General features: G+C 39.4%; 1 protein-coding gene across 1 annotated transcript in view; it reads right to left on the bottom strand.

Moving 5' to 3' along the window:
• MYO3A (myosin IIIA) overlaps positions 1-26474 on the bottom strand; it is a 153437-nt gene that overhangs the window by 100412 nt on the left and 26551 nt on the right. The window lies entirely within an intron of this gene.

Below are 26474 nucleotides of genomic sequence, written 5' to 3' on the forward strand. Positions count from 1 at the left end.
CCATCGAGTCCAGCATTCTGTGTCACACAGTGGCCCACCAATAGTACATGAGGATCTTGAGCAGAAAGAGAAGGCAAAACTCCCCTTTTCCTTTCACCCCAAACAAATGGTAACAAATGACCCCCAAGGGAATCCTGCCTGCCTCAACCAACATAGAGGTGGCACTTGGACATCCATTTCAATAACAAAGTATAATCCTGCCTTGAAGCTCTCTACATGGGGCTACCTTTGAAAAGTGTTCGGAAACTCCAGATCGTGCAGAATGCAGCTGCGAGAGCAGTCATGGGCTTACCCAGGTATGCCCATGTTTCACCATCACTCCGCAGTCTGCACTGGCTGCCGATCAGTTTCCGGTCACAATTCAAAGTGTTGGTTATGACCTTTAAAGCCCTTCATGGCACTGGACCAGAATATCTCCGAGACCGCCTCCTGCCGCACGAATCCCAGCGACCAATTAGGTCCCACAGAGTGGGCCTTCTCCGGGTCCCGTCAACTAAGCAATGTCGGTTGGCGGGCCCCAGGGGAAGAGCCTTCTCTGTGGCGGCACCGGCCCTCTGGAACCAACTCCCCCCGGAGATTAGAACTGCCCCTACTCTTCCTGCCTTCCGCAAACTTCTTAAAACCCACCTTTGCCGTCAGGCATGGGGGAATTGAAACATCCCCCCCCCCTGGGCACGTTGAATTTATATATGGTATGCTTGTGTGTGAGTCTGTTAGTTTGTGGGGTTTTTTAAATCTTTAAAATTTTAAATTGTTGATTACTTATGATTTGTCTTTTACATGTTGTGAGCCGCCCCGAGTCTTCGGAGAGGGGCGGCATACAAATCCAAGTAATAAACTAATAAATAAGCTATCCAAGATGACAGTTGTCACGACCTCTTCTGGAAGTGAATTCCATAAACCAACGACCCTCTGGGTGAAGAAATATTTCCCTTTATTTGTCCTCGCTTTCTTACCTATGAGCTTTAGGGAGTGCCCCCTCATCCTAGTATTGTGTGATAGAGGAAATACTTTTTCTCTATCCACCTTTTCTATCCCATGCATGATTTTATACACTTCGACCAAGTCACCTCTTAAAGGCCATCTTTCAAGGCTGAAAAGACCAAGGCATTGCAACCTGGTTTCATAAGGGAGGTGCTCCATTTCCTTGATCATTAGGGGCTACAGATACATTGAGTTGGGTTCCACTTAGCATTGCCACTGGTTCACATTGCAACATTTGGCCTGGGACCCTGATGCTGGAAGTGGTTAATGGACTTAGAAGAACATTCCACCTCACCCTGATTTTTATTGTATTTAGTCTCTGTTTATTTTCATATTTAACGTTTTACTATGTTAACATTTTGTACCTGTTTTCAAATAAATAAATGAAAAATATCTGAAAGCAGATAGGCTCTGCCTCCTATCCACATGCAGTGAAGTTAAAAGGGAAGAAAAGACAAACAGACCAATTAAATTTCAGATGCTTATATCAGAATATAATGGGGAAAGGTTTATTTCCTACAGACACATGTGAAAGTAGCATTCTATAAATCCTGCTTTTTGCTACAGTGAAGTAAAAACAATTTATTTCATTACATGGTAATAGGATCGTATCACTGAATTACAACAGTCCTCTAACACCAAAAATACATGTATAATTTAGACAACATGTTTTACAAATGATAAAATGTTAATTGTGAAACACTGCCTCCTAGAATTGGAATATACTACTGAAGTTTGCAGATGATACAACAGTGATTGGACTCATTCGAGACAATGATGAATCCGCATACATACGGGAAGTTGAACAACTATCGTTGTGGTGTGACCAGAACAATCTAGAACTGAACACACTTAAAACTGTAGAAATGGTGGTAGACTTTAAGAGAAACCCTTCCACCTCTCACAATACTAGACAACACAGTATCAACAGTAGAGACCTTCAAATTTCTAGGTTCTATCATATCTCAAGACCTAAAATGGTCACCTAACATCAAAAACATCATCAAAAAAGCACAACAAAGAATGTTCTTTCTGCGTCAGCTCAGGAAGCTCAAACTGCCCAAGGAGCTGCTGATACAGTTCTACAGAGGAATCATTGAGTCTGTCATCTGCACCTCTATAACTGTCTCCTTTGGTGCTGCAACCCAACAGGACCAGCACAGATGTCAGAGGACAATCAGAACTGCAGAAAAAGCAATTGCTGCCAACCTGCCTTCCATTGAAGACCTGTATACTGCACGAGTCAAAAAGAGGGCCGGGAAAATATTTACTGACCCCTCACACCCTGGACACAAATTGTTTCAACTCCTACCCTCAACACGTTGCTGCACACCAAACAACTAGACACAAGAACAGTTTCCCCCCGAACGCCATCACTCTACTAAACAAATAATTCCCTCAACACTATCAGACTTTCTACTAAATCTGCACTTCTATTCTACAGTTTTTCTCATCATTCCTATCACCCATTTCCTCCCATATTGACTGTATGACTGTAACTTGTTGCTCATATCCTAAGATTTTTATTAATATTGCTTCTTCGTTGCTTATTTGACCCCTATGACAATCATTAAGTGTCCTACCACATGATTCTTGACAAATGTATATTTTATTTTATGTACGCTGAGAGCATATGCACCAAGACAAATTCCTTGTGTGTACAATCACACTTGGCCAATTTAAAAAAAAATCTATTCTAAAATTCTATTCTAAATTCTATATACCTACCCAAACCTTGAGCTCTTCAGAGAAAAGATCCTGTTATTTCAAGATTCCTCATGCTGGTACTCATATTGTAGGAAAGCATAACCACAGATTGAGAAAGCATAGATTTAGTTTTCCCCCTCTTAAACTATCAAATTTTGTTGGTGGTCCAAACCTGTTACCTTATCGTTCCAGTTGATAATGGAGAATGTAGTCAACCTTAGGAAATCTATCCTAGACTCAGAGCTTTTCATTTTCTGTCTGCTTTCATGCCAGATTTCAGGAATTTTCAGTTAGTGTGGTAATGAGCTGTGACATTCTTAAGAACTTTGCATTAGATTGACATTTTTTAATCTCTGATTTATTTCTTTCAATGCTATTAGAGAGCTGTTAAAAAACTCAAAGTATAGATCAGTTTTACCTTTGTATTCAGAAACAAATTCTCACAGAATGCAAATCAGCCAAAGGTAGGTTTCCATCACCTATACAGTTTAATGCCAGAGCCGATCTTTCAGATCAAACATCACAAGCATTATGTTGCTGTTGTTTGCATGCTGAGGTAAAATAGACGAATAAACAACAATAAACAACTGGCAACTTCAAATCTCAACCAATAAATGCTCTATCTTACACATCGGCAAAAAGGATCAGAAAACAAAATACAAGCTTGGAAGACACAATCTTGGCGATGACCCTCATTCTGTTAAGGATCTTGGAGTACTCTATCTAATGACCTAAATTCCAAAGTCCACTGTAATAACATTGCCAAAAAGGCACTAAGGGTTATTAATCTAATCTTGCATAGTTTCTTCTCTGGCAATATTAATCTGCTAACCAGAACATACAAAACATTTGCCAGACCAATTCTTGAATACAGCTCACCTGCCTGGAACCTGCACTGCATATCAGATATCAATACAATTGAGAATGTCCAAAAATATTTCACAAGAAGAGTTCTCCACTCCTCTGCTTGCAACAGAATACATTATTCCACCAGACTTGATGTTTTGGGCTTCGATTGCCTAGAACAGAGGTAGGCAAAGTTAGCTCTTCTATGACATGTAGACTTCAACTCCCAGAATTCTTGAGCTACCATGATTGGCTCAGGAATTCTGGGATCTGAAGTCCACTAGTCATAGAAGAGCCAAATTTTCCTACCCCTGGCCTAGAACTTCATTGCCTTCTATCTGACCTAAATGTAGTTCATAAAATCATTTAACACAATTCTACCTGTCAATGATTTCTTCAGCTTCAACTGCAACAATACACGAGCACAGAATCAATTCAAACTTAATGTAAATTGCTACAAACTTGACCGCAGAAAATATGACTTCAGCAATAAAGTGATCAATGCCTGGGAGGTACTGTCTGACCCAGTGGTTTCTTCCCAAAAGCATTAACCTTAGACTATTTACAGTCGACCTCACCCATTCCTAAGGAGTGTGCATAAGTGCACCATTGTGACTACCGGTCCTGTCCTACTGTCCCATTGCCTAATTTATCTGTACCTACTTTGCTAATGCTTATGTGTATATCAATTCCTAATATCTTGTACATGCTTGACAAATAACTAACAAACAAAACAAACAAGGACTAGATTAGAAGTTCCTTTAGGAGAGGTCTAAAAATGCTCTCAAGTCCTCACTCACTTTGCATTTTTAAGTGCTTCAACTTCATTTGAATTCCTCAAATTAATCTTAAACTACCCAGTGTCTTGAGATATTTTGAATGTCAATCTCTAAGTTTCCAACTAATTCAATGGTCATTTGGGTAGAAACCATGTGAGATAGATTTCAGGAAATCTTGAATTTATCAGATTGGGAAAGTCAAAAATGATTTATTATTATTATCATTATCATTATCATTATCATTATTATTATTTATTGGATTTGTATGCCGCCTCTCTCCGCAGACTCGGGGCGGCTAACAACAGCAGTAAAACAGTACAACAAAATCCAATACTAAAAAACAGTTAAAAACCCATTATATAAAAACCAGTCATACATACAAACATACCATGCATAAAATTGTAAAGGCCTAGGGGGAAAGTGTATCTTAGTTCCCCCATGCCTGGCGGCAGAGGTAGGTTTTAAGCAGCTTACGAAAGGCAAGGAGGGTGGGAGCAATTCTAATCTATGGGGGGAGTTGGTTCCAGAGGTCCCGGGGCTGCCACAGAGAAGGCTCTTCCCCTGGGTCCCGCCAAGTGACATTGTTTGGTTGACGGGACCCGGAGAAGACCCACCCTGTGGGACCTAACTGGTCGTGGGATTCGTGCAGCAGAAGGCGGTCCCTGAGGTAATCTGGTCCGGTGCCATGGAGGGCTTTATAGGTCATAATCAACACTTTGAATTGTGACCGGAAACTGATCGGCAACCAATGCAGACTGCAGAGTGTTGGAGTAACATGGGCATATTTGGGAAAGCCCATGATTGCTCTCGCAGCTGCATTTTGCACGATCTGAAGTTTCCAAACACTTTTCAAACGTAGCCCCATGTAGAGAGCGTTACAGTAGTCGAGCCTCGAGGTGATGAGGGCATGAGTGACTGTGAGTAGTGACTCCCAGTCCAAATAGGGTCGCAACTGGTGCACCAGGCGAACCTGGGTGAACGCCCCCCTCGCCACAGCTGAAAGGTGTTTCTCTAATGTGAGCTGTGGATCGAGGAGGACGCCCAAGTTGCGAACCCTCTCTGAGGGGGTTAATGATTCTCCCCCCAGGGTAATGGATGGACAGGTGGAATTGTCCTTGGAAGGCAGGACCCACAGCCACTCTGTCTTGTCTGGGTTGAGTGTGAGTTTGTTGACACCCATCCAGGCCCCAACAGCCTCCAGGCACCGGCACATCGCTTCCACTTGCATCAGTTTTTGCATATTTCCAAATTTCATGATATAAACCTCAATAAAATAACTCTTAGTCAAAAATATATAAAGGCTAAAATGTGGAGTAAAATACATATTATATGCTAACACATTTTTAAAAATAATCTTTAAAGTAGATATTTTGTCACAAGATAAGTTTGTATGTAGCATGCAAATATTTGCATGTTTAAATGCACAAGACTGATCCAGAAGTATAACATACAGTACATAAGAATAAATGCAAATGAAACTGATACTGAATCAGAAAGAGAGCTGACAATCCATTCTATCTTCAATCATGTTGTTTACTTATTTAAAAAAAATCTAAAACTTTTAAAGTGTTATGATTTTAATGCCACAACCTAGGAAGTAGAAACATTTTGAAAGGTTAAGTATTCAAATTATTTGATTTTCCCTAGTGCTTGAGAATGTTTGATAATTTTGATGAAACCGCAGAACCAGATATCATAGCTCTATATTGCAGTGATACAAGATGGCAGAGGAAAGACCTCTTTTGTTTCCATTTATTGCAACATAGCATCTAAAGACCACTTAAATCCCTTTCTTCAAGACCAGGTGCATATATTTTAAGACTCAGTGTAGGCTTTGATACCAAGTCTTGTTATAATTCACACACCAGCTATGGGCAATAACCGAAGAAGCTGTAGCAAAGCACTTCACATATGAATAAGTTCTTAAAGAGACTCTTTATCACTGTATAAAAAGGGACTCAACCAGTTATATAGCTGAAAATGAGATAAATCAGTAAGTGACTTGATGAACTGTTAAATTGCCAATTCCTCATCTTAAACTGTAGCAGTACAACTTGAGACCGAGAGAAGGGCTCCTTGACACATATTGTAGATTTGGGCAGGTGATGATAGACAAAGCATTTGTGGAGCATCAAATTTTTGTGCATGTTTTGTAGCCAGCCATCCCATAATGAGGGCTATTATTAATTGAATCCCACAGACCATGTAATACTTAAAAAGAAACATTTTAAAGCAGGATGGGCAAGAGATGGCCTTCTAGATATTTCTGAATTCCCTTTCTAAGTATGTTTAGTGAGCATGGTCAATGTCAAGGAATGGCATGCATAATATTCCAATAAAATATTGAGCCACTATATATAGTTGGCTACTATAAAGCTTAAGTAGTAGAAAGGGGTGAGTTCTGCTAGTGCAGGTTCACTCAGGGACATTATTATTATTATTATTATTATTATTATTATTATTATTATTAATTAGATTTGTATGCCTCCCCTCTCCGTAGACTCGGGGCAGCTAACAACAATAACAAAGACAATGTAAGAACAAATCTAATAATTTAAAAAACACTAAAAACCCCATTATTAAAGCAAACATACACACAAACATACCATGTATAAACTGTATAGGCCCGGGGCAGATGTCTCAGTTCCCCCATGCCTGACAGCAAGGATGGATCTTAGGAACTTTACAAAAGGCAAGGAGGGTGGGGGCAGTTCTAATCTCTGGGGTGAGCTGGTTCCAGAGGGTCGGGGCCGCCACAGAGAAGGCTCTTCTCCTGAGTCCCACCAAACGACATTATTTAGTCGACGGGACCCGGAGAAGGCCAACTCTGTAGGACATAACTGGGATTCGTGTGGCAGAAGGTGGTCCTGGAGATATTCTGGTCCGATGCCATGAAGGGCTTTATAGGTCATAACCAACACTTTGAATTGTGACCGGAAACTGATTGGCAACCAATGCAGACTACCGAGTGTTGGTGTAACATGGGCATACCTTGGGAAGCCCATGATTGGTCTCGCAGCTGCATTCTGCACGATCTGGTTTCCAAACACTTTTCATGACATGAAAAGAACAGAATCAAATTCTTTATTGGCCAAGTGTGATTGGACACACAAGAAATTTGTCTTGGTGCATATGCTCTCCGTGTACATAAAATAAAATATAGATTTGTCAAGAATCATGAGGTACAACACTTAATGATTACCATAGGGATCAAATAAGCAATGAGGAAATGGGTGAAGAATGAAGAATGCGGGTGAACATTGCATGGGCTTGCATGTAAGCGCAGTCCTTCTGCTCAAATAAATAAATAAATAAACAAACAAACAAACAAACAAACAAATAAATAAATAAATAAATGTTTATGATGATATTAAAATACACTTTTAAAGAAGTCATTTTATATGCCTACTCTGTGGTGGCCCTGGCCCTCTGGAATCAACTCCCCCCAGCGATCAGAACTGTCCCCACCCTCCTTGTCTTAAGACCCACCTGTATCACCAGGCATGGGGGAATTGAGATAACTCCCCCAGGCTTACATAGTTCTATGTATGGTATGCTTGTGTTGTATGGTTTTAAATGATGGGTTTTTTAGATGTTTTTTTAAAATATTAGATTTGTTACATTGTCACATTATTATTATTATTGTTGTTGTGAGCCACCCCGAGTCTGCGGAGAGGGGCGGCATACAAATCTAATACATTATTATTATTATTATTATGATTGTTGTTGTTGTTATTATTATTGTTGTTGTTATTGTTATTGTTATTATTATTATTATTATTATTATTATTATTATTATTATTATTATTATTATATATTTTATTAAAATGGACATTGCTGAATATAGAATACAATTTCAATGTGAGGTAAACATTTTACTATACCCTAATAAATAAAAACAGAATCTTAGGTATATTTTATTAACTGTAGGCCATATTAAAAATAGAATTTGGCCTCAATATTTAAAAACACCGTAATGAAATCTACATGGACAGAAGTGGGGAGAATTGCCATATGATGGATACATAGAGAAATACAAATAGAGAAGATGTATGAGGGGGGAAAAAATAAACAATTTATAAAATTCCACCTAAACTCAGGAACCCTTCAAAAGGGAGCCTCCTACTGAAGTACAGTGTTCCCTTGATTTTCGCGGGGGATGCGTTCCGAGACTACCCGCGAAAGTCGAATTTCTGCGAAGTAGAGATGCGGAAGTAAATACACCATTTTTGGCTATAAACAGTATCCCAAGCCATCCCTTAACACTTTAAACCCCTAAATTATCATTTCCCATTCCCTTAACAAACATATACTCACCATTATTACTGGTACTCACCATTGAATAAGACACTTAGTGATCCATAATTATTTATTAACAAAACATAATTATTTATTAACAATATTTTTTGTGTGTGATAACAACGCTGATTGGCCAAGACTTCAGCCAATCAGCAATGGCAGACGAAAGTTTGGCAATGACATATGACATCATCAGGCGGAAAAAAACGTGGTATAGAAAAAAACCCACAAAGTATTTTTTAATTAATTTGTTTTGAAAAACCGTGGTATAGGCTATTCGCAAAGTTTGAACCTGCGAAAATCGAGGGAACACTGTATTGCAATCGAGGAAACTGCTGGTCCGGTGACCAGATATATCTATTGAAAATAGGTAAATTAGAGTTCTCCCTTGCAGGGATCACTTCTTATCCTAATTGTTTCAACAAAGAATTTCTTCTAGTAGCATCAATAGAAGAGAATAACTTTAGCTCATAATTGAACAGTGGGACGCTTAATGCTCTTCAATCTTAGTTGTTTGCTTTCAGTTATTACTCATGTAGCTGGATAATGAAACCTCTGCAAGCAAACAATCAAGATTAAAAAGCACCAAGGAAGATACAAATTGTAGTAGCATTTGCAGCTTTCTTCCAGATACCTTACATTATATGATGGCAATGGTTTTCTTACCATTTTGCTTTTTTTTTTCCTCTGCCAATGTCTTGAAAGGGGTTAACATTTACTCGTAAATTAGGTTTTTAGAAGCAATTCAACTACAAGGTTTTCAGATGGATGATTACAGTTATTATCACATCCTTTTCTACGCAGCAAGAAATCCCAGCAAGGATTTGAAAGGATCAAACTAGTTTTCTATGTAAATCATAGTATATATATATATATATTTCTATAAGGAACCCAGCAGAGTTTTCAAAAAAAGACACAATACCAGTGTCAGGAGGTGAGGAAATCTCACCGTCAACTATTATCTGTTCATTTCTGCCCAATCTTGAAAAATATTAAAAATCTATTCCTTTTTCTAAAAAGTACTATTGACAATTTTTAAAGAAAAGCATATGGCACTCACTCAGATTCCTCTTAAAGGAAGACTGCTGTTATAACGATTATCTTCCAAATTCTACTAGGATGACAGATTGAAAATTAGGATGTAACAGAAATCTATTTATATATAAAATGCACATCCCTGAACTTTCATCTAGGCATCAATGGTTTACAATCTTTATCTATTTGTTTGTTTGTTTGTTAGTTAATTAGTTAGTTAGTTTGTTTGTTAGTTAGTTTGTTTGTTTTGTTTGTTTCTTTGTTTAGACTTCTATGCCACCCAATCCCGAAAGACTCAGGGCGGCTTACAACAATATAAAAATACAAATAAATTAAAAAATAAGTCAAATATGGAAAAATCTAAAACTATAATCCCAATTAAAAAACCCATAACTCAATCAATCAAGCAACACACACATGATATTCAATATAATTTGGCCAAGACATATGTCAGTTCATAGCCCCCAGGCCTGCTGACAATGCCAGGTCTTTTTAGCCTTTCAGAAAGCCAGTAGGTTGGGAGCAGTACGGACATCGGGGGGAGTTGGTTCCATAGAGCTGGGGCTGCCACAGAAAAGGCCCTCTCCTGCGGTCCTGCCAACCTGCATTGCTTAGTTGATAGAACGTGGAGGAGGCCAACCCTGTGTGATCTTATTGGTCTCTAGGAGGTATGCGGTAGAGGATGGTCTCATAGATAGTCTGGCCCTAAGCGAAGTAGGACTTTATAGGTGATAACCAACACCTCGAATTGTGACTAGAGACTAATTGGTAGCCAGTGCAGCTCGCGTAGCATAGGTGTTATGTGAGTGTACCGAGGCACACCCATAGCAGCTCGTCCAGCTGCATTCTGGACTATTTGCAGTCTTTGAACACTCTTCAAGGGTAGCCCCTTACCACACATAGATATATTTGGAGAGTATATTCTTCTTTCTACAAAGTTGTGGAAAATTTTGAGGCATATTGCAGACTGTGCACTTAGGTGACACAGGCTTATATTTTACCAATTTCAATTTTCAACTTTGCTTTTCCACTAAAAAATAGTATTTTAGAATGACAAAAATATTGCAAGAAAACTAAGCACAAAGACATCTTATATGTGTACAATTCACAGACTTAAATACACATGCTACAATATACATTAAACAATGCCTTCTGGCAACTGATGAAATATGAAGGCCAGTTTGTTTTCCGAGAACCTGCTTGTCCTTATCAATTTATTAATATGGAATCACAATAGGTTTTGACAGCCAATTTGATATAGCAGCAAATGAACCAGATCAGAAACCAAAAGATTGTGAGTTCTAGTTCTGCCTTAGACCACAGAGCCAGGTGGGTGACCTGTCACTCTTTCTCAGCTCTAGAAAGGAGGCAAAGCCAAACCACCTTCCAAAAAAACATTGCCAAGAAAAATTCAGGGACTAGACCAGATAGTCTAGTCAAAAATTTAGTTATTCATATTTTGACAGTTGCCAGGATCGTATATGCACAAAATTGGAAAGGGGAAAATATCCCCAAAGAAGAGGAGGTTATTAATAAAATTTTGGATTGCGCTGAAATGGATATGATGAAAAGACGGTTAAAAGATCAAGAGGAAATAGAATTTTATGCAATTTGGAACAAAGTGTATATATGGATAAATAAGAAGAAGAAGTAAAAGTGAAAAGAATAGGAGAATAGTAGAAGTATGAATATGTTTTAAATTTTGTGTTAGATGTAGTTTATATATGAAGATTTATTATATAAGGTTAAATAAATTTCTTCTTTTCATTTAAAGTAATAAGTAAATTTAAAATATCAATAATGTATTCTTTTTTCCTGTATTGAAATTTATCTTCTAGAATAAGCGGGGAAATTGCAACCCCACCTTTATGTTAAATGTTTGTTTGTCAGTTTTGTCTATTTTATGAAAATTAATAAAATTTATTTGAAAAAAACCAAACAAAAATTGACTTGAAAGCATCCCCCTCCCAAAATAAAAACTCCAGTAGGTTTTATAGGGGGTCCAAAAGGTTTACTTGGAACTCAAATACAAAACCCCTATTTATTAAATTCTCATTCATCAAAAAGATGTGGTGTGTGTGTGAAAATTGGGTTACTTTTTCATTTTTATGGTCAATTTATCTCATAAATGGATAGTCAAGTGATCATAAGATAATTTGGATGATATTATCTATGTTGACAGCCACAAAATGTTTTTTTTATTACACTGTTTTATATCAAGATTCCACAAATATCCCCAGCACTTTAAATACAGTGATAAAAGCCATAATATGAACACCCACCTCCCCTTTCAACAATCGAACTATAATACAACCCATGTCTTAATAACTACAACAAAATCATTAATTCTGTTTCTGCAGAGAGTCACCCAGCCTTATGCTCTAGAGAGACACTTCAATTACACAACAGGATGCAGATTTGGGCCATCCTATCAAAGAAAAGGGCAAGGGCTGAAATCTTGTATTATGCTTCACTGTCACATTCAATTATCATAAATTGCTTTACAGGGAAAACGGCAAGCGTAAAACCAATGGTGATTTGCAGAAAAGACTTGGTCTGAAATCACATCCTGAAAAAAATACCTGAAATAATGAAAGCATATAAATAATTTGTTTATGTTCAGAAATATGTATGTTTTATATCTTAATTGCAGGACATGAATTTTCCCCAAAATTATGATTATTAACCATTTCCTTGAGGTAGGAGGTTGGCCTTTGAAGTCTGCACCATTAGCTGAAAGAGATCTCCTAAGGTGCTTGCTTTTTACCAAAGGATCACAATGTCACCACACTTTCTGCATCTCATTAGCCAGTCAAGCATGAATCCAGAATTGCAAATATTCTAACAGATTTTCTTGGGGTGGGAGATGTTGGTACATAATTTTGAAATTATTTTTCTTTCCAAGGAAGTACAAGAGGTCCTTGCTTATGACCACACATGGGAACGCAAATTGCTAGATATAATAATAATAATAATAATAATAATAATAATAATAATAATAATAATAATAATTTAGATTTGTATGCCGCTCCTCTCTGAAGACTCAGGGCGGCTCACATATCTTGGTCATTAAGTGAGAAATCATGCAAACATGATAGAATTGCATGACTTCCACCATGGTTGTTAAATGAGAAATCACGTGACTAGTTTTTTAAATTGGGGCGGCATATAAATCCAATTAAATCTAAATCTAAATCTAAATCTAAATGAAGTGTAGAATAACACATCTGGAGGGCTTCTAATGTGGAAAAGACTTGCCTAGGGATAAGTGGCCTTAATCCATTAAATTTTACAAAGGTTTTTGGTTTGTTACATGAATAGAACTAAATCCAAACATTATGGATTTGTGGTGGGCTAAACTACTTTTTATGTGAAGCCACATAGAAACAATTTGCATAGAAAATCATTTACTCCCACACATTAATATAATCAGAAGTAAAAATTAATTCATTTTCTAACTCGATCTGAATATTAGCTATGTAATGCAGATAAATATTTCTTAATTTTAAGCTATCTCTGATGAAACCAATGAAATCTTTTACAGAATGATCTAAGAAGATTGAGAAGAAAAATTCTCAATTTTATTGCTGCTTCCAGAAAGTTTTTCAAAACCTATTCAAATCATATTGTAGAAATATCAAATATTAAAAATGGACTATCATTAGCTAGTAAGACTACTAAACATCATGCTGGACAGAAGCTATTTCCCCCCCAAATTTTGCAGAATATAATAACATGATTTGCTTAAGAGCTTGGAAGAAGTATAAAATAAGATTGAATGTGCCATGTTCAATTTCTCATTGCTTTTCTGATCGATGATGAATATGAAAATGCTAAAGAATTTTATATAAGGGAAAATATACATATTATAGAGGTAACAGTATAATTTAAAGAGGCAACAGGATAATTTAAAGAGAGGAGATAAAGGAAAACAAAAAAAAATCTTCTTTCTTCATAGTGGGTTTTATTTTAACATGTGAATCTTTTTCAGTTGGAGACTTACAAAACTGGTTGGGATGAAGTAGTTTTATCCTCCATTTTGCTTGCTTTTCATAAATGTGGCAGTCACCCAAATCCCATGCAAAAGTTGCATATATTACATCTAATTTGGCTTCCACAAGTTGCTTAAATAAATTATTTCCGTTCAGTAAATTCAGCATGCTTCAATACTTGTGTCATGCCAATGTCAAAAATTTTAGATAAAAAACCCCCAATTATCTTGCCTTTCTTTTTCAGGAATGACTCACAGCTGAGTTTAAGCCTCCGGTTTAGTCATGCTCGCTGACGCTACAATGAAACTGTCCATTTTTGTTCGGGTAGCTAATTCTTTAACTTAAAGATGGTCAAAAGAGGGATCAGGGTATGCAGGGATGCCTGTAAAATTTCCAATAGCTTACAAAAGCTTTTTTACTATCAATAATTACGTAATAAAAGAATTCAGAAGATAACAAAATACAAAGATCTGCAAATAGAAATAGAATGATTGAGGCAAAAGAAAGCAAAGGTTGTACCAATATTAAGAGATGTCTTTGGTTCATACCCCTCCTCCCCCAAAATGGAGCACCACCTAAATATTATTGGCATAGATAAATTCACCATTAGTCAATTGCTAAAAACAGCAGTATATTATGCTATAACATCATCATCAATCATCCAGATTTGCCAATCTCAGGTCATGGAAAAAACCTGATAGATCACGGGTGTCAAACACCTGACAACACATTGTTGTCATGTCATGTATTGCAACTTGCTCCCCTTCTGTGGATGGATGTGACCAACCTATGTCATATCTGGCCTGCAGGTTGAGAGTTTGATGGACAAAAATGCTAAATCCATCTGGCTGACTGTACATTTATTTATTTATTCATTCATTCATTCATTCATTCATTCATTCATTCATTCATTCATTCATTCATTCATTCATTCATTCATACATTTATTGGATTTGTATGCCGCCCCTCTCCGGAGACTCGGGGTGGCTAACAGCAATAATAAGACAGCGTATAACAATAATCCAATACTAAAAACAGTTAGAACCCATTATAATAAAAAAACAAACATACATACAGACATACCATGCATAAAATTGTAAAGGCCTAGGGGGAAAGGGTATCTCAATTCCCCCATGCCAGATGGCAGAGGTGGGTTTTAAGTAGCTTACGAAAGGCAAGGAGGGTGGGGGCAGTTCTAATCTCTGGGGGGAGTTGTTTCCAGAGGGCCGGGGCCACCACAGAGAAGGCTCTTCCGCTGGGTCCCACCAGATTGCATTGTTTAGTTGACGGGACCCGGAGAAGGCCCACTCTGTGGGACCTAACTGGTCACTGGGATTCGTGCTGGGATTGAACCATAACAACAACAAAAACAAAACAACAGTAACAACAACAGCAGTAGCAATAATATCAAAAATCTGTGCTACTTGGAACATTGTAAATCTTAAGAAGGTACTTGGTTGATATCTACAACACTGGCAGCAACTTGTATCAACCATCAGTCAATGGTATTTATGATGCATTTTTTAATGTTCAGTTGACTGAGTTTCATGAAATAAACAACAAGAACAACAACAACCACATACTCCAATATTAGGCATCTGAAATGAAGAAGAAACAAGGAACCTGGTCTGATTTTTGTACACGTATGAAAGGACTACAAATACTGAAAGCAAAGTCCTAGACTGAGATACATTTCAAAATATCCTGTTCTCATTTGATGCTCATATACTTTGCACAAGGTTCAGATGTAAATTCTTAGAATTTTAGGAAGAAAAAAGCAAAGTAAATGTTTGCAAAACAAACATATGCTTGGACTTTGGCTGTCCTTGCAATAGCTCACTGTCTAACTTTGATAGACTACTTAATTCGTGCAGGTAATTTTTAATTTTATCTTGCTCCTTTAATGTCAATTTTTCATTTAATTAATTAACTCATTGACTTGATTTACAACTTATTTACAAAGTAGGAACCACCATACTTTCCCCATACAATGACCAGGCTTAGGTGCTTTCTTCCTTCTCTGCTATAAAACCAAAATAAATTAGTAAAATTAGATATTGGGAATATGTGGAATGACAAATTAATTTATCTCTACTGTAACACATATATGAGCAAGTAATAGATACAGGACATGATCATTTAGAGAAAGAGAACTAGATTAAAGCAGGATTGAACATGATCTTTTTCAGACAGTCCTTGATTTACAACCATAAATTACAACACATAACTAGCCATGGTGGTGCAGTGGTTAGAATGCAGTACTGCATGCTACTTCTGCTGGCTGCTGGCTGCCTGCAATTTGGCAGATCAAATATCACCAGGCTCAGGAATGACTCAGCCTTCCATTCTTCCGAAGTGGGTAAAATGAGGATCTAAATTGTTGGGGGCAATATGCTGACTCTCTAAACTGCTTAGAGAGGGCTGTAAAGCACTGTAAAGAGGTATTGCAGTCCAGTCTTTTCTTGAAAGTCTCTAGTGTTGGAAATTTCATTACCTCTGTAGACAAGCTGTTCCAATGGTTATTTCACTCCTAGTTTAGATTACCCTAGGTCATCGGACATGGGTCAGAATGGATGAGAATCTTATTAAATAATTTTTTAAATGTATATACTAACACTAATACTACTAATACTAATACTAATACTAATACTAATACTAATACTAATACTAATACTAATACTAATACTAACACTAACACTACTAATACTAATACTAATACTAATAATAACAATAATACTAATACTAATACTACTACTAATAATAATAATAATAATAATAATAATAATAATAATAATTTATTAGATTTGTATGCTGACCCTCTCTGCCTATCAATGGAAATTGAGAAGCAGTTATAAGAAAACTGAATAAAATGTTAGAAATAATATTCCCTAAAAGGTATCCTGTGAAACTTCAAACAAATGGATGTACAGAGTTCCCTCAATTTTCGCGGGTTCGAACTTTGTGAAAAGTCTATACCACAGTTTTTCAAAAATATTAATTAAAAAAACCTTAGCTATTTTTTCTCCTATACCATGGTTTTTCTCCCCCAATGATATCATATATCATCACCAAACTTTCGTCTGCCTTTAATAAATATTTTTTTTAAATAAACTTTAATAAATAAACATGGTGAGTAATAATCTAAATGGTTGCTAAGGGAATGGGAAATTGCAATTTAGGGGTTTAAAGTGCTAAGGGAAGGCTTGTGATACTGTTCATAGCCAAAAATAGTGTATTTACTTGCGTATCTCTACTTCGTGGAAATTCGACTTTCGCGGAATGCATCCCCCGCAAAAATCGAGGGAACACTGTATTGGTTCTATGTAACAGCAGATGTTTCAAAACAAGTTACACTATCGATCTTGTTTTGAGGGAAGGTGTCTCCATGTGAAGCAACTATCACAGAAGTGCCTCTAAACTTTAAAAATGGCAGACGTATATTTGCAGTGATGTACAGATTTGTATTTACATGTTTTGCAGTTGATTCTATGATTAAGATGAAATCAACACTGCTGCCTTTCATTTTAATTTAATTTAATTAATTTGACTTCTATGCGGCCCAATCCCTTGGGACTCAGGGCGGCTTACAAGAATAAAAAAGCAATACAATGTTATTTGTTATTTGAATTTTGTGATTCAGTTGTTGAACTATTCTTTATTTTAAAAAGTTGCAACAAATCAGAATAAAGGTTTCATAAAGTTAATGATAAATATAAATACAGATAATTATCAACTTAAAACTATATTTGATATTAAGCTGGTCATTAAGTGGATAACATTGTTTGCTATGTGCTGTTTTTGTTGAAAATTGGCAAAATATCATCACTCATCGTCACATGATTCCAGAATGCTGCAAATGCTCATAAATGTGGGTTGATTGCTGACTATCCAACATGTGGTTATGTGACTGGGAGGCACGGCTATTGTAACTTTGGAACCAGGTTGTATATTTTGGAAAGATTGTAACTCTGAACAATCACTTTCAATTGTTGAAAGTTACAACTCCATTGTAACTCTGAACAACCAGTAAGCAATTGGTCTTAGGTTGAAGACTTCTGTAACACTACTAACAGAATTTATTTATGGTAACTTTTATCTGTGATCTTTTATCTGTTGCAATGCACCAATTGTGGTCCCACATGGAGTGGAAAGCTTTGTAAACAGTCATGTTTATAATGTATTATAACAATGTGTCCTACAGGGGTTGTTTTTAAAGAACAGCTGGAACTGCAAATGACACAAAATACACCATTCCATTTTCCAGCAAGTGAGAGCCAGAAGAATCATATAATACAATGTTGTATGTGCTGGTTTATGAGTACAATTTAATATGCAAGTTCTTCACAGCTTGGCGTCCTGCTAATTTCAGAACTGTCTGTTGCACTGACATTAGGGTGGAAAGTGTCCTTCCATTTCTGTGTGAGAGTTAGGAAGAAGAGACTAGGAAAATTTTCAATGTATGTCAGGTGTGAAGAACAAGACCCATATGTGCACAAGTCAAACTAGCTACCGAATCTGTCTTGCATCCTACATTTGGAAACAATTAGAAAAGTCTCCAAGCTGCATAGAGAGATCAGTCCTAGCCCTGTTGTGGTTGCACGTGACTCCTGGCTGTGTGTTTGATCCCTCCTCCCTGCCTGGCTGGGTGCTACCCAATAATATATGTCCCTATGGGGCAGTTTTTCCATGGAGACCCAATTGCTGTCTCCTTGGAGGCTTTGAGAAATGGATGACAATGGAAAATAGCTCATCTGAATACATCTGAATCTGCCTGGAACCCACACCGCATTTCGGACATACTCTAGAAAACATCCAGAGATACTTCACCAGAAGAGCCCTCCATTCTTCCCCTCACAACAGAATACTCTATACAACTAGACTTACAATCTTAGGTTTAGAAAGGTTAGAACTACATTGCGTTAAATATGACCTAAGCATAGCTCATAAAATCATCTGCTACAACGTCCTTCCTGTCAATGACCACTTCAGTTTCAACCACAACAACACATGAGTACACAACAGATACAAACTTAAAGTAAACCGCTCTAAACTCGACTGCAGGAAATACGACTTTAGTAACCGAGTAGTTGATGCATGGAACTCACTACCAGACTCGGTAGTATCATCAGCTAACCCCCAAAACTTTACTCAGACTATCCACTGTTGACATCTCCCGATTCCTAAGAGGTCAGTAAGGGCCATGCATAAGTGCACCAGAGTGCCTTCCGTCCCCTGTCCTAATCTTTCTCTTTTACTAGTACAGTACTGCATCATGTATATAAATATTATTTTATCTCTGTATACCATCAATACATACTTGACAAAACAAACAAACAAACAAAAATAAATAAATAAATAAAGGGGATGGTGTATCAACATCTGTTAAGGGAAAGATTTTACCCCACTTTAAGGAAAAGTAAGTTTAATTTAATGCAGTTTTGTATTTGTTGTAGTTTTTATCGCTCTATGATATATTTAAATGGCTGAGAATCCCTGAGGAATCTGCGGATAGAAATATTGTAATACAAAAAGATTAAGAGCATAATATGTATTTTATAGTTGTCAATTAAAATGCATTAAATTCTATAATTCATTAAGTGCTACATAATAAAATATATATTTTGTCCAGTCTGATCTACTACCTTTCCTTTCTAAACTAAATTATTCCTAATAAATGAGAGCATCGGACCAGAATATCTCTGAGACTGCCTTCTGCTGCACGAATCCCAGCAACCGATTAGATCCCACAGAGTGGGCCTTCTTCGGATCCCGTCAACTAAACAATGTTGGTTGGCGGGCCCCAGGGGAAGAGCCTTCTCTGTGGCGGCCACGACTCTCTGGAACCAGCTCCCCCCAGAGATTAGAACTGCCCCATAGCCTCCTTGCCTTTCGTAAACTCCTCAAAACCCACCTTTGTCATCAGGCATGGGGGAACTGAGATATCTCCCCTGGGCCTATACAATTTATGTATGGTATGTTTGTATGTATGTCTGCTTAATAATGGGTTTTTAAAAATATTTTAAATTGTAACTTATTAGATTTGCCATGAACTGTTTTATTGTGTTGTGAGCCGCCCCGAGTCTATGGAGAGGGGCGGCATACAAATCAAATCAATCAATCAATCAATCAATCAAATAAATAAATAAATAAACAAACAAACAAACAAACAAACAAACAAACAAACAAATAAATTACTCAGATCAAAAGAGGCTGCCAGGAAGAAAAATGAAGAAGAAATGTCTTGAACACAAAACTAATTCAAGTACAGTTTCAAAAATTCAGTTGTAAAATCCTGGACACCCACTGATAGTCAGTGCTTAGAATGACTGGATTAACCACCAATGCCCTTGTTTTGTTTTGTTTCAAAGTGTAACTTCTGATCTCAAGCTGTTGTATCCTGAAATGGCTACCTTGTAATTCCTGTAAATAGTTTGTTCCTCTTTCCAGCGCTGTCTGAGCCGAAGCAGGAAGTCGCTCCTGATTGGCTCAGACGCGACCGGCTCTAGCTTTGGCGGGAACCGCAAATGTATAAAAGGAGCGGTTTCTCCAAGCAGAGTCAGTCGGTACTCGCTGAATTGTCACTTTGCCTTGCTGAGCTGTCACTTGTTCTCTGAGCTGAATAAAAAGTACCGATTGCTTGAACCCTGCCTCTGGGTCTACTTCACTGGCGACGAACGGACGGAAGAAACATCGCGTGCAACATGAACAAAGTCCAGATCGGCCAGGCTCCGGAACTCTTCGATCCCGAGAAAACAACCTGGGACGAATACATGGCCACCTTCGAGATCTTCCTCGAGGCGGCGGGAATAGAGGACGCCGAAGCCGATCGCAGACGGGCTATTTTCCTTAATTACTGTGGCCCAGAAATCCGTGGACTTGCCCAGACTCTCACCGAACCGCAGCAAGCAAGAACCGTAGCGTGGGACGTCCTACAGGAAAAGCTAGCGAGCCATTTCAAACCGACCAAACCAGCCATGGTTTTTCGGCATCAATTTTCCATGATGGCTCAGAAGGAAACCGAGTCAATCAACCAGTTTACAACGCGGCTTCGAACGGTACTTGCTCAATGCAAGTTTAAAGACCCGGAAGCTCGCCTCACCGACGCCCTGGTTTTCGGCATGAAAAGCGCCACAGTGAGAAATAAACTCCTCACCGAAGAAGAGCCGACTCTACAGACCGTGATTAAACTAGCGCAAACCGCAGAAGCAGCCGACGCAGCGGCTAGAGAATTGAAAGAGCACGGAAGGCGAGAACTCATTGCCAAGATTGACTCCGCGTCTCCCCGCGCCGTGGAAACAGACGACCTCAGCCAACCAGCTCACAGCGGGGACAACTGCCTCCTGGTACAAGACCAGCCGAGACACCATAGAGCTACTCACCCAGCCCCCTGCACGGGCTGCCGGGGAAATCACCAGCGCCATCGATGCCCTTTCCGAGACGCTACATGCCACCGCTGCAACCGTAGAGGCCACATCGCCATCGCATGCAGAGCAACAGCACCAGAAGAAACATTCGCCACACCGCAATACCAGCGACCACAAAACCAGACCCCCCAATCGCGAGAAAGGAGACCGTTCCGCAACTCGGGTCAAAGGAACTACTCAACCGCTAACCGCGACTACTATAGAGGTAACTCTCAATTTTCAGTGAATAACACGGCAACCAAAAAGGGGGCTAAAATTGTTATCTCACTGTTACTAAATAACCAGCCTTGCTCAATGGAGCTGGATACGGGCTCTAGATATACCATCATGCCTTGGGAGAAGTTTAAACTGTATATGCCTAATGTGTCTAAGGCTGATCTAAATCAAACCTCTTTGGTGATCAGAGACTTTCAAGGGGGGGTAATCTCGGTCCTGGGAACAGCAAATGTACCTATTGCATTCAAGAATGTTAAATGTACCCTTCCCATGCTTATTGTAACGGGGGCCAAGCACTCTCTTCTGGGTTTAGCGTGGATGGAACCGTTGGGGATCGAAATTTCGGGTGTGTGTAATGTGAACTGTGATAATATGCCTAACTTTGTGAAAGAGTTCCCTGAAGTGTTCAGCCCCACCTTGGGATTGTATAAGGGGCCCCCTATATCATTCTCTATTGACCCCAAGGTCCCACCGATCAGACTAAAACCTCGCAGGGTCCCCCTTCCGCTTCTCCCCAAACTAGACATACAGCTGGATAAACTCATTAGCCAAGGTATTTTGGTCCCTGTGGAACAGGGACCATGGGAAACTCCCATAGTTACACCTCTGAAGCCAGATGGGTCTTTAAGAGTTTGCGCTGATTACAAATCAACCCTGAATAAGGCACTCCAACACCACCCCTACCCCATCCCGGTTGTGCAACAACTTCTACACTCCCTGGGGGAGGGGAAAAGGTTCGCAAAGATCGACCTGGCGCAAGCTTACCAGCAACTCCCGGTCGATGAACAAACAGCAAACACACAAACAATTGTAATGCACAGGGGGGCTTTCAAATGCACGAGGTTACAGTTTGGGGTAAGCATAGCCCCAGGAATATTCCAGAGCATTATGGAACGCCTATTGTCAGGGGTAAATGGGGCCATTCCATACTTTGATGACATCTTAATTGCAGGGGAAAACCAGGAACAAGTAAACAAAAGAATAAGGGGAGTACTTAAGAGGTTACAGGACAAAGGGTTAAGAATCAAGCCTGATAAATGTGTCTGGGGAACCAACAGTATAGAATTCCTAGGATATAAAATAGATAAAGAAGGGATCCACCCCACAACAGAAAAGCTGAGAGCAATTAGAGAAGCCCCAGAACCACGAGATAAGAATGAGCTGCAGGCATTTTTAGGCCTCCTTAATTTTTATTCCGTTTTCTTAAAGCAGAAGGCAACAGTAGCAGAGCCTCTCCATCGTTTACTCCAGAAGGAAGCCCGCTGGACATGGGGGAAAACTGAACGTGAAGCTTTTTCTCAAATAAAGAATTTATTAACTTCTAAAAGTGTAGTAGTCCAATATAGTGCTTCACTACCAATTAGGCTCACGTGCGACGCTTCGCCGTACGGCATAGGAGGAGTCCTAGCTCACGTTCTACCTAATAAGACAGAGGCCCCAATAGCATTTTTCTCAAGAACCATGACCAGCACAGAGAGGAATTATAGCCAGTTAGACAAGGAGGCTCTAGCTTTAGTGGCAGGGGTAAAGAAGTTTCACAATTATATTTTTGGAAGAAGTTTTGAACTAGTCACTGACCACAAGCCCCTACTAGGTCTGCTAGCCCCCAACAAGCCCACTCCACCTTTTATGTCTCCAAGACTAATCAGATGGGCTCTTTTCCTCTCAGGGTACCAGTATGAGCTCACCCACAAGGGGGGGAAGGAAATCAATCACGCAGACGGCCTCAGCAGGTGCCCCATAACAGACTTAGTGGAAGACCCTGTTCCTTCCACAGATGTGTTAATGATAGAACTCGAGGATAACCCACTAACCACGGCCAAAGAGGTAGCTGCACACACGCAGCAAGATCAAACCCTTAAACAAGTGGTGAACTGTGTTCTAAAGGGATGGCAAAATGATGTTGTGAAACCTGAATTGTGTGATTTTAAAAACAAAAGACTTGAGTTATCTTATGTAAAGGGTTGTCTGCTGTGGGGGGATAGAGTGATCATCCCCAGAAGCCTAAGGGAAAAGGTACTCAAAATGTTACATGTGGGTCATCCTGGGATTGTCAGGATGAAGAGCCTGGCAAGGGGGCATTTATGGTGGCCAGGGCTGGATGCTGATATTGAAAGTTGGGTTTCAAAGTGTGAACCGTGCCAAGAGTCACGGCCTAGTCCCCCCCAAAACAACTCCGGCTGAGTGGGAACAGCCTGCTGGTCCTTGGTCTAGAATCCACATTGATTTTGCTGGCCCAGTGGGGTCCCAGTATTTTTTAATAGTGGTTGATGCCTTCTCCAAATGGGTGGAAATAATAGCAATGAACAACATAACCACAAGTGCCACCATCAAGGTATTGAGTAGACTGTTTGCATCCCATGGTTGCCCAGATATCTTAGTGTCTGACAATGGGCCACAGCTAACAGCCAGGCAATTCGAATTGTTCCTAGATGGCCTAGGGGTCAGGCATGCCCTCATCTCGCCTTATTCGCCCTGGGCTAACGGATTGGCAGAACGTTACGTGCGGGTGGCAAAGGAGGCATTGCGCAGGTCAGGCCCTGGGGATGTGCAACAAAACTTGGACCAATTCCTACTTACCCAACACATTACCCCTAACTCGCACACACATGTAAGCCCTGCAGAGTTATTGATGGGAAGGAAATTGAGGTCACCACTAGACAGGTTAAACCCAAGGTTCTGTGTTAATAATAACCAAATATGTGTAAAACCTGAAAGAGAAATGTATTTGGGACAAAATGTATATGTAAAAAGTTTTGATGGAAATGTAAACTGGATGAAAGGAATTGTTGTTAAGCAAAATGCACCAAAGACTTATATTGTAAAACTAGAGGATGGTCGTTTGTGGAAACGACACATAGACCACATTCGGAAGCGAACAGAAAATCAATTGACACAAACCGCTGACATGGACTCTCCCCCTTCAACAGACTTTAGCACATTGCCCGAGTTAACAAATATGCAAAGAGACTTATCGGGCCAGGGGGAACCATCCAGCGACGCCGAGCCATCCTCGTCCTCCGAAGCCTTCGTTGGGCCCGCCAGACCAAGTCCACCGCGCCGGGAGAACAGCGGCGAGCCATCCTCCACAGTCGATGGCGAAGAAGAAATTGAACTGCGCAGGTCAGCGCGAGCTCCTCGGAGGCCCCACCGATTGGACGACTTTGTCACATGGCTTTCGTGATGGATGTGTCCAACTATGAGGGGAGGGGTGTTGTATCCTGAAATGGCTACCTTGTAATTCCTGTAAATAGTTTGTTCCTCTTTCCAGCGCTGTCTGAGCCGAAGCAGGAAGTCGCTCCTGATTGGCTCAGACGCGACCAGCTCTAGCTTTGGCGGGAACCGCAAATGTATAAAAGGAGCGGTTTCTCCAAGCAGAGTCAGTCGGTACTCGCTGAATTGTCACTTTGCCTTGCTGAGCTGTCACTTGTTCTCTGAGCTGAATAAAAAGTACCGATTGCTTGAACCCTGCCTCTGGGTCTACTTCACAAGCGAACAGTATTTTTATTGTGTAGCTTATGTCAGCTTGAAGGATGCATTGGGCTTGGGCAGCTTGTTATAGGCCTGAGGGACAAAAGTAAAATGAGTGCTATACTTTTCTGTATGGATTAAAAGATGTGTTTTGCTTCCCAACCCACCAAAATACCATGTATAAACTGGAAACTGAGGAGAGGAAAGAAAAAGAATGTGGCAGACTTTATTTCGGCCCTTGGTGTTCACTTTTTGCAATGCCTGTTAGGGAAACCTAGTTTATTCAGTAAAGTATGAATAAGCAAAGTGCTACCTGTAACCAGTCACAGGTAGTCTTGGGCAGTACTGAAATGCATTTTTTTAAATTATCAGTTTTGTGAATGTGGCTTGGTGGACATGGCTTGATGGTGTGGCAGAGGAAGGATACGAAGTGGTGGAAGTGATGTGCTGGTGCCTGGAGGCTGTTGGGGTCTGGATGGGTGTCAACAGACTTAAGCTCAACCCTGATAAGATGGAGTGGCTGTGGGTTTTGCCTCCCAAGGACAATTCTATCTGACTGTCCATCACCCTGGAGGGGGAGTTATTGACCCCCTCAGAGAGGGTCTGCAACTTGGAAGTCCTCCTCGATCCACAGCTCACATTAGAGAAACATCTTTCAGCTATGGCGAGGAGGGTGTTTGACCAGGTTCGCCTGGTGCACCAGTTGCGGCCCTATTTGGATCAGAAGTCACTGGTCACAGTCACTCATGCCCTCATCACCTTGAGGTTCGACTACTGTAATTCTCTCTACATGGGGCTACCTTTGAAGAGTGTTCAGAAACTTCAGATCGTGCAGAATGCAGCTGCGAGAGCATCCTAACCTTAACCCAAATCCTTGACGTGAGTAACGTCAAGTTGTCCACCTTTAAGCCAGTCACATGACCTAAAGGTCACATGATCATCAAGCCACTCCCACCTGGTCACATGGCCAGCAAGTCACACCCACAAAATAAGCCTCACCCACAGTGTGGTAGTAAAACGTTTTGCACCCCTTCACTGGATACAGTAATAAACTGTGACATCTAGCACTGACAATCTTATGTAGTTTCAGTATGTATGACTGTAACTTGTTGCTTATATCCTAAGATTTTTATTAATATTGCTTCTTCATTGCTTATTTGACCCCTATGACAATCATTAAGTGTTGTACCACATGATTCTTGACAAATGTATATTTTATTTTATGTATGCTGAGAGCATATGCACCAAGACAAATTCCTTGTGTGTCCAATCACACTTAGCCAATAAAATTCTATTCTATTCTAATGAAACATCTGCATTGTTTCAACCTTGGGCTACAAATATCTCCTTTACTGAAACTGTGACATCTCATTACTGCACTGCTTAACAATTGTAATTCTGGCAGTCCTAATTCAGGTTGTTAAGCGAGCACTACATAAGTTGTTAAGAGAAAATTTCATATGAACGTGGCTTCCAGTTTCTTGCTAGCTTCCCCACTGATTTTGCTTGTGGGAAGTTGGCAAGGAACGTTGAAAATCACAAGCACCAAATTGCAAGACTGCTGTGAGAGCTGGAACTCCAAGCCATAAATCTCTCCTCATTTAGTGCCATTGCAGATTAGAATGATTGCTGAATGATGGATCCAAACCTTAGCTATGATTTTAATAATAATAATAATAATAATAATAATAATAATAATAATAATAATAATAACAACAACA

Source organism: Erythrolamprus reginae, chromosome Z (genome assembly GCF_031021105.1).
Source record: "Erythrolamprus reginae isolate rEryReg1 chromosome Z, rEryReg1.hap1, whole genome shotgun sequence".
Classification (NCBI taxonomy): Eukaryota; Metazoa; Chordata; class Lepidosauria; order Squamata; family Dipsadidae; genus Erythrolamprus; species Erythrolamprus reginae.